This window comes from Triticum aestivum, chromosome 2A (genome assembly GCF_018294505.1).
Source record: "Triticum aestivum cultivar Chinese Spring chromosome 2A, IWGSC CS RefSeq v2.1, whole genome shotgun sequence".
NCBI classification, from domain to species: Eukaryota; Viridiplantae; Streptophyta; class Magnoliopsida; order Poales; family Poaceae; genus Triticum; species Triticum aestivum.
This window is the reverse complement of record NC_057797.1, coordinates 222399544-222416399: the sequence shown is the minus strand read 5'-3', so window position 1 is coordinate 222416399 and position 16856 is coordinate 222399544.

Below are 16856 nucleotides of genomic sequence, written 5' to 3'. Positions count from 1 at the left end.
CACAAGAATATCCCTTTGGAACGAACTAAGTCAGGCAAGCTTTTATCTTCCAACTCTCCAAGTTGTTGTCTAGCTTAACCAACTAGCTCAGGGATATCTAACACCGATTCTTGGAGAAGGTGGTTCACAAGAAACCAACTTGATCACGAGCTCAACATAGCGGTCAGGTGACAACCTGGTAATACTTCTAAGAAGATATTCAGAGAATCACGAGCCACCGGTATGTTACTGAGCTCGAGAATAATCTTGCTTTTCAGGGCAAGACGATATGATCAATAGAGTAAGAATTTGAAATAATCCTAACTCATCGATCGAGGAGTGAACCAGGAGAATGGACTAGGTAGCACGATCAATCTTAGAATGATGATTCAATAACCAACACACTAAGAATAAAATTATTGTCCTTTAACTACCCAGCAACGAGGTTGCTAGGCGTATTGATTTCACACATCACAATTCATTTGTCGGTATTCCGGTTGCATCAACACGAAGACCGAGGAATGAACAGTGATGGCATGAAGTGTCACTGTACCAAGAGTTCATGGGATGGTGTGCAATTCCTATAACAATCTCGATATAAAATATGTAATACTCCAAGGTAGAGCAGAACCAAAAGCTGGATTGGCATTTGATCTGCGGAATACAACTACTTTGACCCAATCCTAGATATGGAAGAGGTACTGGAGTTTGTTTCTCCTAGTCATTCAGGACAGAATGGCTTGACGGACCACAAGAGTAATAGGCATCGATAAACGAACGCACGCATACTCTTGACTATCAATTGATAGACGAGGGTCAAAATGCAACTACGGAGAACAACTCAAAGGAACATATAATTTTCTGAGTTGTGGATGCATAGATTAGTATGTCGAACCAAGTTCAACATATTTCTTCCGGATAACCCATGCAGAAAGGTAGAACTGGCAGAGTCACGATTTATGAATGGAGAACTCCTCAAGAGTACTCTAATTGTGATCTTTTTGATCCAATAAACATCTGCCATAAGCAGTTCATAGTATTTGGAAGAAGAGGAATACCACGGACCTCGAGGACTATCGCAAAGTTACTAATATCCTAAAGGAACTAGCAAACCCTATCAACATGAAGTAAGTAGAGTGAATCTCGGGTTCAAAGCCCAGGAATAAATACCTACTACTAAGTGGCATCACGGGATGCTTTCGAGAATAAAGCCAGAATCATCACACTGGGAACACAAAACATTGCTAGATTACTAGGTGACTCCCTAAAACACCTAGGGTCATAATAATATCTCCAACATATATGTCAAGGTAACGGAGTACCTCAACTCACTGATTAGTGTGGTTAATCTGGCCCATGGGAACATTGAAACAGGAAGAAAGGATTTGCAAATGCATCAGACTACTTTAGAAACCTGGGATGACTCGGACAGCATAACGGCTGTAAATGCTCAGAAAAGATTTGAGACATTCACAAAAATGGTGGCATAACCACTCAGAAGCACAATATCAAGGTTTCGAGATCAACAATTTAACATACGGAAGTAATAGGAACTGAAACGAGGCTTAAGTCCAACAATCTATAAGTCTACGGATTAGTAACACGTGATCCTAATAGAAAGAAGAGATAGCCTAGTTCTTAATCCCCGTAGAAGAGAAGATGACTCAGATCAGAAGGCATGAGGTATAAGGAGTAAAAGAGCCTTACGTTCCATCCCACAATCAATTCCCTTATATAACTAAAGAATTTCTAGACTCAACTTCGACCAGTTTGGCTTGGTAATCCTACAGGCAGTCAAGCTCTGATACCAACGCTGTCAGGACCCCGACTCGATGCCACATCGATCTAGCATGTAACACCTCATATCACTTTGCGGCCTCACGCACGGTATTCCCACGGGTGTCGCCTTACCTTTGCCCGGGACCGTTTGCGCCTTTTGGCACACGTATATGACAGTGTCGCTAGCATCCATATGATAAGGAGCCCGGGCTGACATGGCTAGTCGTAAACCCAAAGCGGCACAGACTTACAGGGACAGGCATCCATGACCCAGCATCGAACGTGTCGGTCATCAGCGAGTGAATCCAGGCTGTAGCACTGGGCTAGCAGGACTCCGGTGAACCGGGCTGTAGCGGGCTAACAGGACTCCGGTATTCACCGCGTGACATTTCCCCGAAGGGACAGACACAGGAACGAAGAAGGACACATGCCGGCCAGCCTAAGTGTTCCGGAGCAGTAGCAAGCTACCATGGCTCAGTGGAAACACTAGGAGACATTTCCCGGTAAGAGAGGCTACTAAAGATAAACAACTAGATGGTCAGATCCCACACATACCAAGCATTTCAATAACATACACACAATATGCTCGATATGTGCAATACAACATGGCATCACAAAATGACTCTACGACTCAAGTAATTTATTCAATAGGCTCCGAGGAGCGAGATATTACAAACATGGGTCTCACGACCCAACACTCAGAGCATACAAGTCAAAGCACAAGCGGAAGCTATCATGTCTGAGTACAGACATCTATAAATGAAAAAGGCTGAGAAGCCTGACTATCTATCAGATCCTGCCGAGGGCACAAGATCGTAGCTGAGGTATCAAGCTAAACGTCGAAGACCACGCGGAAATACTAGTGAGACTGAAGTCTCTCTGCAAAAACATAAAATAGGCAAACGTGAGTACAAATGTACCCAGCAAGACTTACATCAGAACTATCTACATATGCATCATTATCAACAAAGGGGTGGTGGGGTTTAACTGCAGCAAGCCAGCTTTGACTCGGTGGCTATCCTAACTACGACTGCAAGTAACTCTTTTGAGGTGGCGCACACGAGTCCACATATTCACCATATCAATACACCACTATGGATCCGCTCCCGTCTCCCTACGAGAACGCCATCCATAGCACTCACGCTTATCTTGCGTATTTTAGAGTATCCACTTTCACTTGTCTATGAACTGATATAAGCAACCCAGAAGTCCTTTTCCGCGGACACGGCTATTCGAATAGATGATGTTAACCCTGCAGGGGTGTACTTCTTCATACATGTTTCCACCACTTAGCGTCTGCACACGACATGTGCTCGGCAGACTTCAAGCGAAAGCCGACGTGGGTGTAGACCACGACCTACCTAAACACTCAAGTCTCTAGTCCAGGTTTATCGCCTATTCGGGTTCCATCCATGAGGAGATCCGGCCGGAGTTTCGCTCACAGCCCCAAACGATGTGAACAGGGTTCCGTGACACCAAACGGGCGCCCGGTTTACCCGGCCACGTGCCTACCGCATCACAGCCCACCCCTACGGTCAGCGCTGTCCACGGCCTCCAGCATACTACAAACACCAGAAACTACTTGCAACTCCTGGACAGAGGACAAGGGTGAATAAGAAGTCGAGCGGGGTCATATTTCAGGGCCCAATGTATGGTAGTAGCTGAATCATGGATCACAAACACAGAACTCAGTTCCTGAGGACGGCTACAATGAGACAACCCACCATGTACTCCTACATGGCCTCTCACCGCTACCTTTACCAAATCGTGTTCACACACTTAGCTCACACACAGTAGGACATGTTCACACGCCTCTGATTCATCCCCGATGAATCAGACCTGACTCAACTCTAAGCAATAGCAGGCATGACAAACAAGCATGAATGAGTAGGCACAACAGGGCTCAAACAACTCCTACTCATGCTAGTGGGTTTCATCTATTTACTGTGGCAATGACAGGTCATGCAGAGGATAAAGGGGTTCAGCTACCGCAGCAAGTAACAGATGAATCGGTGTTGTCCTAATGCAGTAAAAGAGAGCAGGAGCGAGAGAGTAGGATTGTATCGGAATGAACAAGGGGGTTTTGCTTGCCTGGCACTTCTGAAGATAACATTGGGTCTTCATCAGTGTCAACGATCACATCATCGATACAACGTCTATCGAGGGGGGGGGGAACAACACCGGCAAACAGAAGGAAACACAATCAATGCAATGCACAATATGATGCATGCTATGACATGGCAACATGCTGGTGTTTTGAGTTAATGCAACTGGCAACAATTATATGGGGTTGGTTTGAATACAAGATTCAAATTTAAACTCCATATGTGATTATTCAAATGCCATTTACTTCATTTGCCCTAAACAGTAGTGATAAGTTGTTCTAACATGCATGAAAATGGTACAGATGGATTCCTTGAATTTTTCTGATAATTTTTCATATATAATTTATTTAATTTGGAGTTACGGTTAATTTTCTATGATTTTTAGAAGTTTATATAATTTTCTGGAATTTATAAATCATTTAATAATTATCTAAATTCCAGAAAGGAATTATTGCGTCAGCACTAGGTCATGCTGACCTCAGCATAGTCAACAGGGGCTGGTCCGGGTCAAACCTGACCAGTGGGGCCCACTGGTCAGTGACAGGGGGTTAACAGGGGTTTATTTAGTTTAATTAAAAGATTAGGGGGGGGGGTTGGGCCCACTGGTCAGCGTCTAATAAACTAACTAATATTTAGTTAACATTAATCCTAGCCTAATTAGCTGGGCGGGCCCGCAGGTCAGTGAGAGAGAGGGGGGGGGTCAAACCTGGCAGTGGGTCAACCCACGCCGGTCATCGGGTCAGCGGTCGCCGGCGTTTAGCCGCCGGCGAGTCCAGACGCGGCGGAGGGCTCGGAAATGGCCTACAGAGCGCCGTTTGGCACGCGGAGCACGACTACGGGATGCGGACGCTCGTCCGCATCCAACCAGGGTGGTGGCGCGGCCGGGGAGTGGCCGGAGAGTGGTCGGCGACGACCTTTAGCGGCGGCCGGAGTTCGGCGTCAGTGAGGACGGCGCTGCGGTGCACGGGGAAAGGAGCAGGTGTGTGCGTTCGGCTCCTAAGAGCACGGTTAGCAGGCGGGTGCTACTAGGGCGAGCGGAGGAGCTCGGGAGCACGGGGCTCACTGGCCATGGCGATGGGCGGAGCTCGGTTTCGTGGGGCGGCGGCTAACGGACGAGAACGGAGGGGGGGAGCAAGGGGGAAGGCGCAGGAGCTCACAGCGAGTTCGAGGGGGCAGTCAGCAGGCTCGGGGAAGCGACGACGGCGACGAATCGACGATGACGGCCTTCGGTGCCCGAGGAAGAAGAAGATGATGGCGCCGACATTGCAGGGCTTCCGGTGATGCTTGGTTTGGCGGGGATGACGCTGGAGGCGATACGGATCTCGGAAACACGGAGAGGGAGCGAGGGAGTGGCTGGCCGCGGTGTTTCTCAGCGGAGTGGCCATGGCGGCTTCGGCCATGAGGGGAAAAGAACAGGGGAGTGAGAGGGAGAGAGCAGGGAGGCAAGGGAGCAGACGAGGGGGTTCCAGGGGGGTGTCGTGGCATCCTTAGCCGGTCCGGGGCGGGGCGGCAAGCAGGAGGTGGCTCGGGCGCGTGCGTGCGCGCCGCGGCCACACGCTCGTCCTTCTGTCCGAGGACGAAGACGACAGGAGAAGGGAGTGGAGATGGGCTGGGCCAACAGGGGGGAAGCTGGGCCGGCTGGTGGGCTGCACGGTGAGGCCAGGTAAGGTTTCTCTCCTTTTTTTATTTCTATTTTAGTTACTGTTTTCTATTTTCTGTAATTGTGTTTGGATTTATTAAAAATGCCAGAGCATTTCCAAAAATCATGCAACTGACTGTGGCCACTGTTTGGAATATTTCCAGCAGTAAACATTTCAGTTTGTGATTATTTGAGCATTTAAAATATTATTAGCAATTAAATGCCCAAATGCAAATACTATATAATTTAATTCAAAAATCCAGGAATAGCCTATAATTATGTTCATCATTTTTTGGAAGAGGTTTTCACCTCTAACAGAAATTATGAACATTTCCAAAGGGCATTCTGGGTTATTGAAAATATTTTTATTGAACCTAGTTAAATTTCATTTGGTACTAGGGTTTCAACAATCCCCATTTCAAATTTCTTTGGAATATAAACATGATGGCATGATGAACAAGCAAAGTCAAGCAAGGGCTGAACTGGGGCTGTGACAGCCGGGTATGCCGGGTGCCCGTTTGGCGTCTCGGGACCCTGTACACATCATTTGGGGCCGTTGAGGACACCCTGGCTGGATTTCCTTGCGGATGGAACCCCAATAGGCGATAAACCTGGACTAGAGACTTGTGCGGTTAGTCATGTCGTGGTCTACACCCACGTCGGCTTTCGCTTGAAGTCTGCCGAGCACATGTCGTGTGCAGACGCTAAGTGGTGGAAACATGTGTGAAGAAGTACACCCCTGCAGGGTGTAAAACTATTTGAATAGCCGCGTCCGCGGTAAAGGACTTCTGGGTTGCCTATAATAGTTCATAAACAAGTGAAAGTGGATACTCTAAAACTCGCAAGATAAGTGTGAGTGCTATGGATGGCCTTCTCGTAGGGAGACGAGAGCGGATCCAAAGTGGTGTATTGAATGGTGAATATGTGGACTCATGTGCGCCACCTCAAAAAGTTACTTGCAGTCGTAGTTTAAGATAGCCACCGAGTCAAAGCTGGCTTGCTGCAGTTAAACTCCACCACCCCTCTTTGCTGATACCGATGCATATGTAGCTAGTTCTGATGTAAGTCTTGCTGAGTACTTTTGTACTCATGTTTGCTTAATTTATGTTTTGTAGAGAGACTTCAGTCTCGCTAGTAGTTTCGCGTGGACTTCGATGTTTAGCTTTATACCTCAGCTACGATCTTGTGCCCCCGGCAGGATCTGGTAGTTAGTTAGGCTTCTTAGCCTTTTTCATTTGTACATGTCTGTACTCAGACATGTTAAGCTTCTGCATGTGCTTTGATTTGTATGCTATGATTGTTGGGTCATGAGACTCATGTTTGTAATTTCTCGCTCCTCGAAGCCTAATGAATAAATACTTGAGTTGTAGAGTTATGTTGTGATGCCATGTTGTATTTACACATATCGAGCATATTGTGTGTATGATTGAAATGCTTGGTATGTGTGGGATCCGACAATCTAGTTGTTTATCCTTGGCAGCCTCTATTATGGGGAAATGTAGTCTAGTGCTTCCATGAGCCATATTAATCAGCTACAGCCCAGTTCACCGGCCTGTTAGCCCAGCACTACTGCTCAGGACACTTGACTGGCCGGCATGTGTTTCACTTTGTTCCTGTGTCTGTCCCTTCGGGGAAATGTCACGCGGTGACATCCGGAGTCCTGCCTAGCTTGCTACAGCCCGGGTTCTCGGAGTCCTGTTGGCCCAGTGCTACAGCCCGGATTCACACGCTGCTGACCGACACGCTCGATGTGATTCATGTATGCCTGTTCCCATAGGTTAGTGTCGTGTTGGGTTCACGACTAGCCATGTCGGCCCGGGTTCTCTGTCATATGGATGCTAGCGACACCATCATATACGTGAGCCAAAAGGCGCAAATGGTCCCGGGCCATGGTAAGGCGACACCCGTGGGAATACCGTGCGTGAGGCCGGAAAGTGATATGAGGTGCTACCGGCTAGATCGATGTGACTTGGAATCGGGGTCCTGACACTTTTTGTCCTGGGAGGGCCGGAGACGCAGCTGCATGACATTCTTTGGGCCGTCCATGGCAGAAAAAACCATGGTAGAAGCGAGGGGGAGGAAAATTTTGGGGAGTTCCCGGTTACGGTGGGAGGTCGGGGGCCGAGCGATGCGCGTTTCTCTCGTACACGTACGCACGTGTGTGCGAGGTGTTGGCTCTAACTGAACCCGAGCGAGGCGTTGGGCTCTAACTGAACCCGAGCGATTGCACTACAGGCTACGCGTTACTGAACCCGAGCAATCGATCAATGGCTGTTAACTAAACCCGATCGAGTGATTCCTTTGCTACTACTGCTAACTGAAGCCGATCGATTGGATGAACAATGAGCATTGCGGGGGGGGGGGGGGGTTGGATGAACAGTGAGCGGTGGCGTTGCCTCTGGATGAACAGGACCCCGTGGTGTGGTGGAGGGCTGGATGAACAGTAGAGGCTGGAGGGGTGCCTGTGGAGGGGTGGTTGAACAGGACCCCGTGGTGTGGAGGGCTGGATGAATAGTAGAAGGTGGAGGGGTGGTTGAACAGTAGCCGGTGGAGTAGCGCGCAGTGGAGGCTGGATGAACAGGAGCCTGTGGAGGCTGGAGGAGGTCGACGGTAGCCCGTGGAGGCTGGAGGAGGTCGACAGTGGAGATGAACAGTATCCCGTGGAGTCCCGTTTTGCGGTACGCCACACCGCTCCCGATGAACAGGACCCCTGTTTCGATCGTAGCACTCCAATACACGTCCGTTTCGCGGTACGCCACACCCCTCCCGATCAACAGGACCGCCGTTTCGACCGTAGGAGGTCTGTTTCGTCCGTTTTGCGGTACGCCACACCCCTCCCGATGAACATGACCCCAGTTTCGACCGTAGGAGGTCCGTTTCCTCCGTTTTGCGGTACACCAGACCCCTCCCAATCAACAGGACCCTGTTCCGAACGTAGGAGGTCCGTTTCCTCCGTTGTGCGGTACGCCAGGCCTCGTTTGCATCGTCTGTTCTGTCCAAGCCCTCCCGATGAACACGACCACGCATTCTGTTCCGGCCCAGCCGGTTGGCTCCCACGCATTCCGTTGCCTCCCAATGAACACGACACATTTCGTTGCCTCCCCATGAACACGACGATGACGCTGTTTCTCTGTTCCGACCCAGCCATGTACATGAGCCCTGGCCGTACGTATGTGCAAGTAGGCGTTCGAGACCCCGCCCGTATGTACCCATACGTGGCTGTATTTTCTTTCTTGCACCCTGGCCGTTGTACGTATGTGTACATGCTACATGCGCGCCTCTACTACAACACGTACACGCCTCTACTACGACACGTGCGCGCCTCTACATCCACCAGTATATATGTACATACACGTTCACGACCAGAATTACAAGGCTACGTACGCTTCGACCAGGTGGGTCCCGACTGCCAGGCACTTCCTTACGTGCGAAGATGTAGCTGGTGGGTCCCAGCAGTCAGGGGGGTGAATCAATTTTTTTGCCCAGACGCACTTCCTTGCGTGTGAAAATGTAGCTGGTGGGTCCAAACAGTCAGGGGGGCGAATCATTTTTTTTGCCTAGGCGCACTTCCTTGCGTGCGAAGATGTAGCTGGTGGGTCCCAGTAGTCAGGGGGAAAGTTTTTTTCGCGAAATATGGTGGCCCGTCTGGTGGGTCCCCGCTGTCAGGTGGAGGATTCAATATTTTGCGCGTAATAAGGAGGCACTTCCTTGCTGCGGTCGTGGACCCAGCTGTCAGCCTCTCCACGTACAGTCCACGTCCGATGAAAGTAGTTCCTTGACCACGTTGACAATGCCGCACCGAGAGCACCACGGCGGTGGACGACGGTGAGGACTTGGAAGGGGACGACTCGGAGCCGGGGAAGACGCAGCAGTGGATGCTCATGCGAAGAGGAGTACGAGGGTTCATTGGTTCGGCTACGGTGTGAGGCTGCTGTCACCGCAGAATAACAGGGGGTGTGGGTGAGTAGAGGGATGGCCTGGCCAGCGGTGGGAGTAGTATGGGGCGGTGAGGCCTCTGCGGCATCACAGCCGGCCACGGGAGGCAGGAGCACGCGGCACGACCGGCGCTGGTTTGGGCGGCTAGAGCAAGAAGACCAGAGGTTGAAGAAGCACTACGGCTGTTGGATGAACATCGTACGGTAACAGGAGCTAGAATCGTTCATATTAACTAAGTTGACAAAGCCCTTCGTGCCCATCAACTTGGTAGGCCCACAAGTCAGCCTCCCTCTATGCTGGGTTCTAGCTGGCAGGGGGATATTCATTTTTTGTGCGTAATAAGGAGGCACTTCCTTCCGTGCGAAGATAGCTGGTGGGTCCGACATGTCAGCGGGGGGCACGTTATTTTCGCGAAATACAAAGGCCCTTCCGGTGGGTCCCAGATGTCAGGTGGAGGAATCATTATTTTGTACGTAATAAGGAGGCATTTCCTTGTGTGCGGCCGTGGACCCAGCTGTCAACCTCTCCACGCATAGTCTACTTCCAATGGTGTCGTTCGTTGACCACATTGACCATGCCGCACCGAGCGCATCCAAGGCGGTGGACGACGGCAAGGCCTCGGACAGCAACGAGCCGGAGATGGGAAGACGCGGGATTAGAGTCGCAGACGGAGAGGTGTACGAGGGTTAACTGGTTCTAGTGCGGTGTGGTTTGGTAGTTGGTGGAGAAGAACAAGAGGTGTGGAGGGGTGGAGGGATGGCCTGGCCAATGGTGGAGTAGCGCTTCATAGCGAAGCGTGCTAAAGAGTAATCAAAGCAAAGTAATATTTTTGGTATTTTGTAGTGATTGTAACAATAGCAACGAGAAAGTAAATAAGTGTAAACCAGTATATGGAAAGCTCATAGGCATTGGATCAATGATGGATAATTATGCTGGATGCGGTTCATCATGTAACAGTCATAACATAGGGTGACACAGAACTAGCTCCAATTCGTCAATGTAATGTAGGCATGTATTTCGAATATAGTCATACGTGCTTATGGAAAAGAACTTGCATGACATCTTTTGTCCTACCCTCCCGTGGCACCGGGGTCCTAATGGAAACTAAGGGATATTAAGGCTTCCTTTTAATAGAGAACCGGAACAAAGCATTAGCACATAGTGAATACATGAACTCCTCAAACTATGGTCATCACCGGTAAGTATCCCGATTATTGTCACTTCAGGGTTAACGGATCATAACACATAATAGGTGACTATAGACTCGCAAGATAGGATCTAGAACTCTCATATATTAATGAAAACATAATAGGTTCAGATCTGAAATCATGGCACTCGGGCCCTAGTGACAAGCATTAAGCATAGCAAAGTCATAGCAACATCAATCTCAGAACATAGTGGATACTAGGGATCAAACCCTAACAAAACTAACTCGATTACATGGTGAATCTCATCCAACCCATGACCGTCCAGCAAGCCTACGATGGAATTACTCACGCACGGCGGTGAGCATCATGAAATTGGTGATGGAGGATGGTTGATGATGACGACGGCGACGAATCCCCCTCTCTGGAGCCCTGAACGGACTCCAGATCAGCCCTCCCGAGAGGTTTTAGGGCTTGGCGGCGGCTCCGTATCGTAAAACGTGATGATTTCTTCTCTCCTAGTTTTTTTCTCCCCGAAAGCAGTTATATAGAGTTGGAGTTGGAGTCGAGAGGTCTCCAGGGGGCCTACGAGGTAGGGTGCGCGCCCTAGGGGGGCGCCCCCACCCTCGTGAGAAGGGCGTGGGCCCCCTGGTCTTCATCTTTGGCGAGGATTTTTTATTATTTATTGTAGGTATTCCGTGGAGTTTCAGGTCATTCCGAGAACTTTTGTTTTCTGCACATAAAACATAGGGCGCGCCCCCACCCTCGTGAGAAGGGTGTGGGCCCCCTGGTCTTCATATTTGGCGAGGATTTTTATTATTTATTGTAGGTATTCCGTGGAGTTTCATGCCATTCCAAGAACTTTTGTTTTCTGCACATAAAACAACATCATGGCAATTCTGCTGAAAACAGCGTCAATCCGGGTTAGTTCCATTCAAATCATACAAGTTAGAGTCCAAAACAAGGGCAAAAGTGTTTGGAAAAGTAGATACGACGGAGACGTATCAACTCTCCCAAGCTTAAACCCTTGCTTGTCCTCAAGCAATTCAGTTGACAAACTGAAAGAAATAAAGAAAAACTTTTACAAACTCTATTTGCTCTTGTTGTTGTAAATATGTCAAGCTAGCATTCAAGTTTTCAGCAAATATTATAACTAACCACATTTGCAATAATTCTCAGGTCTCATGATTACCCATACCAATAGCATAATCAACTAGCAAGCCATAATAATAAATCTCGGATGACAACACTTTCTCAAAATAATCATAATATGGTATAACAAGATGGTATCTCGCTAGCCCTTTCTGAGACCGCAAAACATAAATGCAAAGCACCTTTAAAGATCAAGGACTGACTAGACATTGTAATTCATGGTAAAAGAGATCCAATCATAGTAACACCCAATATAAATTAACAGTAATGAATGCAAATGACAGCGATGCTCTCCAACTGGTGCCTTTTAATAAGAGGGTGATGACTCAACATAAAAGTAAATAGATAGGCCCTTCGCAGAGGGAAGCAGGGATTTGTAGAGGTGCCAGAGCTCGGTTTCGAAATAGAGGTGAATAATATTTTGAGCGGTATACTTTCATTGTCAACATAACAACCAAGAGATGGTGATATCTTCCATGCTACACACATTATAGGTGGTTCCCAAACAGAATGGTAAAGTTTATACTCCCCCTCCACCAACAAACATCAATCCATGGCTTGCTCGAAACAACAAGTGCCTCCAACATACATCAGGTCCCAGGGGGAGTTTTGTTTGCAATTATTTTTGATTTAGTTGGCATAAAGCATGGGACTGGGCATCCCGGTGACCAGCCCTTTATCTCATGAGTGAGGAGCGGACTCCACTCCTCTTGAGAATAACCCGCCTAACATGGAAGATACAGACAGCCCTAGTTGATACATGAGCTATTCGAGCATACAGAACAGGATATTTATTTGAAGGTTTAGAGTTTGGCACATACAAATTTACTTGGAACGATAGGTAGATACCGCATATAGGAAGGTATAGTCGACTCATGTGGAATAACTTTGGGGTTTAAGGAGTTTGGATGCACAAGCAGTATTCCCGCTTAGTACAGGTGAAGGCTAGCAAAAGACTAGGAAGCGACCAACTAGAGAGCGACAACAGCCATGTGCATGCATTAAAATTAATAAACATTGGATGCAAGCATGAGTAGGATATAATCCACCATGAACATAAATATCGTGAAGGCTATGTTGATTTGTCTCAACTACATGCGCGAACATGTGCCAAGTCAAGTCACTTAAACCATTCAGAGGAGGATACCACCCTATCATACCACATCATAACCATTTTAATAGCATGTTGGCACGCAAGGTAAACCATTATAACTCATAGCTAATCAAGCATGGCATAAGCAACTATGATCTGTAATTTTCATTGCAAACATGTTCATTCATAACAAGCTGAATCAAGAACGATGAACTCATCATATTTACAAAAACAAAAGAGGTCGAGTTCGTACCAGCTTTTCTCATCTCAGTCAGTCCATCATATATCATCATAATTGCCTTTCACTTGCATGACCGAACAATGTGAATAATAATAAGAGTGCACGTGCATTGGACTAAGCCGGAATCTGCGAGCATTCAATAAACAGGAGAAGACAAAGCAATATGGGCTCTTGGTCAAATCAACAATAAAGCATATAAGAGCCACTTCAACAATTTAATCATGGTCTTCTTCTACTAACCCCCAAAGAGAAAAAAAATATAACTATTTACACGGGAAAGCTCCCAACAAGCAAAAGAAGAACAGGAAATATTTTTGGGTTTTCTTTTTAATTACTACTACAAGCATGGAAAGTAAATTAATTAAAAGCTACAACTAATTTTTTTGGTTTTTTCTTAAGGTTTATTAAACACACAAGAAGAAAGCATAAAAGAAAATAAACTAGCATGGATGATACAATGAAAAAGTATGAGCACCGACATCTGGCAATGAGTGTGTGTGAACATAAATGTAATGTCGGTGAGAAATACGTACTCCCCCAAGCTTAGGCTTTTGGCCTAAGTTGGTTTATGGCCACGGCTGGCCTGGCTGATATCCATAATAATAGTTGTTGTGGTCGTACTGTGATGCAGCATCTATTGCCTCCTGAGCTGTAGTGTGGCGACGAGCGGCCTCCGCTCTCCTCTCATACTCATCTGCCTCCTCTCTGGTAATAGTATATCCTCCTCTTGCCTGATAATCAAAAAAAAGCAGGAGTAGGGAGAGTAATATGGACATCACGGCGTCTGTCAAAGAATAATCGGTACTGGAGAGGTGTTTCATTCCTCTCAACAAAATGGTGGGAAACCATAGAATCAAAATCTAAATAAGCAGGAGGCAACTCCATGTCTCCTTCACGAACGTATATCTCAAGAAATTTAGCTAAGCGGGTTGCATAAATTCCTCCAAAGAAATCTCCATTATGTCTATTATGATGCAACCTACGAGCTACAATGGCTCCCATATGATAAGATTGGTCTCCTAACACAGCACTCTTGAGAATGCTAAGGTCAGGGACACACATGTGACATGCTTCATCCTTAGCATTTATGCACCTACCTATGAAGAGAGCAAAATAATGTATAGCAGGAAAGTGAATGCTCCCTATGGTAGCTTGCGTTATATCTCTAGATTCCCCTACAGTTATACTAGAAAGAAAGTTTCTAAATTCAGATTTAGGGGGATCCCTAACACTACCCCATTGTGGAAGTTTGCAAGCAAAAGTGAAATCCTCTAAGTCCATGGTATAAGATTTGTTATAAAGATCAAACATGACTGAAGGAGAATTACGCGAAGATGAATACTCAAACCTCCTCACAAAAGAGCTTGTGAGCTCATGATACTGGGGGAATTTGTCTGCCTCAAAGTCCTCAAGACCGGCATTACACACATATGCGTTAAATTCTTCTTTAATTCCTGCTCGATCCATACAATTTTCAGAAGGCCACTCACAAGGACGCACTTGAGCATCTCTTGGTGGCTCTTCATCAGCATCACGCATTGCAAGCCTGGGTCCTTGCTTCCTTGAAGAACCACCTTGGAACATTTTCCTAAACATATTTCTTCCTCTGAAAAAATTCTGATTTTTTTAGTAACTTCAAAATAAAAGTAAACCAAACTCAATAATATTGATAGCAGCTACTCCTACAAGTGCCTAGAGCCTATATCATGCATCAAAACTACTTTTGACCATATATATTTGACATGCAAGCTCAAGAACAGGGTCACCTAAGCAGCAAAAATTTGCAATGAATAAAGCACTAGAACAAAAACTAATTGGACCAATGGAGGAGCCACATACCAAGGAACAATCTCCCCAAGCAGTTTTGTGAGAGGTGCTTTGAGCAAGGAGATTGAAAATGGCAGCAAAACAAGCTTGGACTCGGGTTTGAGCTGGTTTTTTGTGTTTGGGGAGGAAGATGAAGTGTGTGTCCGAAAGAATAAGTGGAGGAGGGCCACCGTGGGCCCACGAGGCAGGGGGGAGCGCCCTCCACCCTCGTGGCAAGGTGGTTGGCCCCCTGGTGTGTTCTTTGTTCCATAAATCCTCAAATATTCTATAAAAAATCATATTTAATTTCCAGGGCATTTGGAGAACTTTTATTTTCGAGGTATTTTTATATTGCACGGATAATCAGATAACAGACAGGAAATTATTTATTTTTATTTTATTTCAACTAAATAACAGAAAGTAAAAGTGGCGTACAGAAGGTTGTGCTTCTAGTTTAATCCATCTCATGCTCGTCAACAGGAATCCACTAACAAGGTTGATCAAGTCTTGTTAACAAACTCATTCCGATTATCATGAAACCGGAGAAATTTTGAATAACACTAGGTTACCTCAACGGGGATATGCACATCCCCAATAACAAGTATATCTTATTTCTTCTTGACAGTAGGAAGAGGAAATTCAAAACCTCCAAATATAATCGATGGAACTTTTCCGATAGAATTGATACTATGAACTTGAGGTTGTTTCCTCAGAAAGTGTACCGTATGCTCATTACCATTAACATGAAAAGTGACATTGCCTTTTGTTGCAATCAATAACAGCCCCTGCAGTATTAAAAAAAGGTTTTCCAAGAATAATAGACATACTATCATCCTCGGGAATATCAAGAATAACAAAGTCCGTTAAAATAGTAACGTTTGCAACTACAACAGGCACATCCTCACAAATACCGATAGGTATAGCAGTTGATTTATCAGCCATTTGCAAAGATATTTCAGTAGGTGTCAACTTATTCAAGTCAAGTCTACGATATAAAGAGAGAGGCATATCACTGACACCGACTCCAAGATCACATAAAGCAGTTTTAACATAGTTTCTTTTAATGGAGCATGGTATAGTAGGTACTCCTGGATCTCCAAGTTTCTTTGGTATTCCACCCTTAAAAGTATAATTAGCAAGCATGGTGGAAATTTCAGCTTCTGGTATCTTTCTTTTATTTGTAATAATATCTTTCATGTACTTAGCATAAGGATTCATTTTGAGCATATCAGTCAATTGCATACGCAAAAAGAAAGGTCTAATCATTTCAGCAAAGCGCTCAAAATCCTCATCATCCTTTTTCTTGGATGGTTGGGAGGAAAAGGCATGGGTTTCTGAACCCAAGGCTCTCTTTCTTTACCGTGTTTCCTAGAAACAAAGTCTTTCTTATCATAACGTTGATTCTTTGATTGTGGGTTATCAAGATCAACAACATGTTCAATTTCTACATCATTATCATTACTAGGTTGAGCATTATTATGAACATCATCATTAACATTTTCATTAGGTTCATGTTTGTTGCCAGATTGTGTTTCAGCATCATAGATAAAGATATCATTTGGATTATCAGGTGGTTCAGCAATAGGTTCACTAGAAGTTTGCACAGTTCTATCATTTTTCTTTTTCTTCTTTTTAGAAGAACTAGGTGCATCAATTTTATTTCTCTGAGAATCTTGCTCAATTCTCTTAGGGTGGCCTTCATGATACAAAGGTTCCCGAGTCATTCTACCGGTTCTAGTAGCCACTTTAACAACATAATCATTTTTCTTACTATTCATCTCATTGAGCAATTCTTTTTGAGCTTTAATTACTTGTTCTATTTGAGTAGTAACCATAGAAGCATGTTTGCTAACAAGTTTAAGTTCACCTCTAATATTAGTCATATAATCACCCAAGTAATCATATCAGCATCTTGTTTTAATTGTCTACCAAAATAAGCATTGAAGTCTTCTTGTTTAAACATAAAATTATCAAACTCATC